The 4,879-nt window shown below is 30.6% G+C and overlaps 1 protein-coding gene and 1 long non-coding RNA gene across 13 annotated transcripts in view; one reads left to right on the forward strand and one right to left on the reverse strand.

The window, feature by feature from the left end:
* LOC106680361 (E3 ubiquitin-protein ligase TRIM33) overlaps positions 1 to 4,879 on the reverse strand; it is a 66,622-nt gene that overhangs the window by 40,815 nt on the left and 20,928 nt on the right. The gene's annotated exons all lie outside the window — the stretch shown is intronic.
* LOC136795559 (uncharacterized) overlaps positions 1 to 4,879 on the forward strand; it is a 34,122-nt gene that overhangs the window by 23,358 nt on the left and 5,885 nt on the right. For 6 of the 7 annotated variants that reach the window (XR_010843187.1, XR_010843186.1, XR_010843196.1 and 3 more), the window contains one exon: positions 1,968 to 2,090. This is a non-coding gene — a long non-coding RNA (uncharacterized lncRNA). Of the gene's footprint in view, positions 1 to 1,967; positions 2,091 to 4,261; positions 4,874 to 4,879 lie in introns of those variants that run through there. The other variant, XR_010843194.1, reaches the window with a different exon arrangement.

Below are 4,879 nucleotides of genomic sequence, written 5' to 3' on the forward strand. Positions count from 1 at the left end.
GATAGCAGAGTCGATCTGTTCTTTTGTTTTTAGTGGAATTTTTAAGTCAAGTGCGTTTTCAAGATCAGTCCGAAAATTATTCCAGTTTACCTGTCCTGTAACCATTGAAGGGGGAGAGGGTCTAGGAATAGGATTAGAATGGATGTGAAGTAGAACCGGGCTATGGTCTGAAGAGAGGTCATGAATTATAAAAATATAAAATAATTTTTAATTTATTTTAATAATTGAATAATTCAAAATAATAAACATTACAGGTTAAATGGACCTGACGAACAGATGAATACAATTGATTAATATAATATATTAGACAAGTAAATGAATCTATAGTTAATATAATTTCTGAGCAGCACTGACTGACATAATTAATATCAGGTGTGATATCATTAAAAATAAATCAAATAAAACCATATGACTTCTAGTTAACAATTGAATAATAATATTTGGGTGTCATAATTTCCAAGATATCGGTATATAAGAGAAAACATTACTAAATCAGGAGGATTAAGAAAATCATCAGGGAAAAAATGTGATATTGGTTGAGTAGAACAAAAAAAAAAAAAAATTAATTAATGCTGTAAAACTCGTGTTGATAATTTTTTTCTTTTCAGTTGGCTCTAGCCAGCCTTCTCCATGCCTACCTGTCTTGTGCTACTGCTTTCCAGTTTTTCTTTTGCATATTTGTTGATTCTGTCTATCCATCTCTTTTTTGGCTCCCCACATGTTCTCTTACCAATTATACCGGTATTCATAGTTGTTTAGAGGCGTCCTGATGGATTGCTTCAAGCCACATGTCCCGCCCATCTTAACCATTGTCTTCATATCATGAGATATTGACTGAACAGTCTCTACAAGCAGTTCACAATTAGTTCTTCTCCTTCATGTTTCCAGGTTCTGATACGAGATTACTCCTGTAATTGTACGGAGGACTTTCCATTCAAATCTCTCGATTCTGCTTTCTAGGGTACCTGGTTAGAGCCCTGGTCTATATCAGACCTGGCTTCATCATGGAATATTCACCCTTAGCTTCAGTATTCTAGACAGGGAGGGGAAGACTATGTTTGCGGATGTTATACACTGGTCTATCTCAGTCTGTTAACATTAATGTTATTGTGGAGCTGAGGTAATTGAAACTGTCTTCTTTCAGAAAAGATTTTTCATCAACACAGACCATGTTGTTAGGATGGATTTTTCATCTTACAATCATATACTTTGTTTTATTTTAATTTACATGCAAGCCGATTTCCTCTGTTTCTCTTAAAAATTCATGTTTATCATTTATTATAATTAAATTTTTCATGAGTAAATGCTCTCCATTATATTTATATATAAGGTATCAAAATTCTTAGAAGCATTTAACAAAACATGACATCTGATTATTAGGACTGTTAATAAATACTTGAGGAGCATTCCATCAAAGGTTAACATATCCACTTCTAAAAACTTAAGTTTTGTTATAGAAATTAAAATTCTATAACTAAAACTTGTTCACTTCATTTCAACTTTTAAATTTTCCTTTGCCTAATAGGTAATATAAATTAACATTTTCAATAACAATTTAACTTATCTATGTCAGAGGCTCTCATAATACTTCTTTTTTCACAATAAATCTCCGAAAGTGGATACATTGACTTTTAATACAATACTCAACAGCTCTATATAAAATATATAAAAATATATTTAGAAATTGGTTTAAAACAAAAATATTATTTTAAAAAGAACAATGATTATTATTGAGTAAGGATTTTTGATTAAAATGTTACTATTTTAGCAATATTGCCAGCCATAATAATAATCATTAGTAAAAAATTAATATTACTTGTACAATAATTAACAGCAGATTTATCAAATGACTAATTAAATCATTTTATTTCTAAATAACAATGAAACAACAGCAGTTCGTCAGTATCTATCATTCATAATCTAGAACTAAAAAGTAAACCTAGTAAAAACAAAAAACATTGTTTCAGAATTTCGAGACCTTACTGGTGACAAGGACAAATATATCAACAGCATAAATGGACAAGGAAAATTATCGGAAAACTAAATAATATGCATTCGAGGGTGGCCTCAGAAAGACTTTCCAAGTCTAGGTAAGTAAGACAATTTAATTAATCCTTAGTTAATGCTATTAACACATAGCAGATTTTATAAAAGGAACTATTAGATATTATCTGTTATATAAAATAATTGACCAAAAGTCATTTTAAGGAGAGCTTGTTCTTCTTTTTTAAAATTTGTTTTTTTTTTATAGAAAATCAAATTCAAGTAGATCAATTTTTATGTTTACTTTTTAATTTTAAATGTATACAAACCAATTTAAAAGAAATTAGATATCTCAAGAAAAAGAAATCAATAAATGTAGCCCTAATCTTTCCCTAATGTTGCCGCATCCATATTAGGTCATTTTGTTCCTAAGTTTGAATTTTCAGTTAATAAAAATGACAGAAAGTTAAAATGAAAAGAACATAAATTTTTTCTTTATACAACAAAGTTTTATTGAAAAATAGTAGAAACAATGCAATATTTAAGCAGTTTTCAAATATTAAAATATGACTAAAGAGATCCTTGCAACAATATAAAAATTATTTTAACTAAATATAGATAGGTACTATGAACACTACTAGTTTTCTCAGCATCAAAAGTATTCTTCAAATGATTATTAAGGTCTTTCAGTTATATTATAGTCAAATTTTTAATATTAAAAATGTTTTAAAAAATCTGTTTTGGGACACACATCACACAACTTTCACTTACTTTAAAAAATCAGAATTTAGAGTTTCCCAAAATATCGAATACCAATCAATAATATAACAATTAATGGATTTGTGAATGCGATCAGTAGTTTTGGCTTTTTACGACTCTACTTCTAACTATTGTTCCTTTTTTTCCCCTTATATTTATCAAATTCTTTAATATTTTGTAATTATCCTATGTTTATTAAAGATAACAATGAGAACTGGTTATTTATATTAAAGAGGTAAAATTAGAATTACTTAAGGGGAAGATTTTATATAAAATCCACATTGAAGCCCTCAGACTATTTCAATGAGGATAAGACCTATCTGATATTAAAAACCACTTATTTTTACATTGATTTACCCAGTTAATCAAAATCGTTAGCGCTGTTTTTGAGATAATCCTAAGGAAATGTGAAACTGATTATGTAAATGGCACTTCTGACAGGTCGATTTTAACATAAAAGTTGCTGTCATATCCCAAGCATATACATACTTTAAATATGGAATTTTAGTTCAGTGGAGCTTTTTTGTTTTTGAGCTAGCCTTTTCACACAAACATCCACAGCATTTTGCAAGACTTGGTTATTTTGACTCAGAAGACCTCAAAACGTGTATTTCGATTATAACTAAAATTTGAAATTTAATACAATCGCAATACTTCCACTTACTAATAATAATAATATTGTTGCGTGTTACCCGGGCCAAGAAACAAAAACGATGGTTTTTTGTTGTAAAGGAACAAAAATATTCACACTTTAACTTACTTAAGTGTTACTTTTTTTTTTATACACTGTCCAAAAAACATCTGTTTTAATTCATCGATAATTTCAATTATAATCACTCAACCAGATAACATCATTACATTGCTCCCATCTTAAAAACTGTTCATCCCAAACAGAACCTTCTTCTGTCGAGAGGAATCTTGTTTTGATTTGTCTTTAGTCTTTAGAACTTCCATGCTTCTACTACTTTCTTATTTTCCAATTTTTAAATTATTATTATGGTGCTATGTCTTGAACTGATTGAGTTAATTTTTTTAGCTCCATTACCATTTTTTTGTTTTTTTCATCTTCTCATCTTCTATCTTTATCCCTTCTACAACATTCTTTACGTCTGATAACGTACTTCCTCTCTTGTTCTTCTACTAACCCCTCCTCCCTTTTTATCTTTATCATATCTATCAATTTTCCCTCTTTCTCTCCAGCTGTAATCTTTCTTGCGATGAGAGTTATCGCCTTTCCTTCTTTCTATCCATCTATAATCGTCAGCATCTCCATCAACTGTCCTTCTCTTATCATCGCCTCTTCGTCTATCCCTTCTATCTTTGTCTCTATCCCTTTCTCTTTTCCTGAAATAGTCTTTTTTGCTAGAATGACAATCCACACTCCTACTAGAGTTTTTCTTATCCTTAGGCTTTCGAATATATTGTATTGTATAGCTTTCTTGACTACTTCAAATTCATGGACACTCACTACATTTTCACCAAGAGTTTTTAGTCTCAGTAATCTCAAGCTCTGCTGTAGGTCCAGATCATGCACCCCGTCATTAAAAATATCGAAAGCCATGTTTTTCCGGATGTCCTCTGGAATCATAACATTAGTCAACTACTCTAGTCGAGAAACTTCCACTCTGAGTTGCTGCATCAGTTTCCCAAAATTCTGCCTTCTTTTCCTGAACTGTTCTCCATGCACCTGCCTCAGATGAGAACCCACAATCTCTTCTCGAAATTGTCGTGAAAATTGTTGAAGTCCTGATGTTTCTCACAGAAGATCCGATTGAGATGGTACAGACAAAAATTCATACAACTGGTTTTGTTCAATGCAGCTTAGTTTCGGCATGTATCAGATTTGGTTCTCATAACACGCGGGACAGTTTGTTAAAAAATTAAAACAATCATCCAATGCTGATCCACCACAAGCTGGACAAAGCTTCTGTGGGTCTAAACTATAATTGTTTGGAACAATACTTGGAGTAATTGCATATTTACCAGATAGTCGTAGTTGGGCAATTATTCTTAAGTAGGATACAGTCCTCGGCTCTCAAAGAACTTAAACTCAGAATACATAAATAATTCTTTGTTATTAAACAAATAAATGTGTCCAAAGTCAATTAAAAAGAAGGTTGATAAAAATGACATTCTT

Source organism: Halyomorpha halys, unplaced genomic scaffold, assembly GCF_000696795.3.
Source record: "Halyomorpha halys isolate HHAL.00 unplaced genomic scaffold, Hhal_1.1 Scaffold257.1, whole genome shotgun sequence".
NCBI lineage: Eukaryota > Metazoa > Arthropoda > Insecta > Hemiptera > Pentatomidae > Halyomorpha > Halyomorpha halys.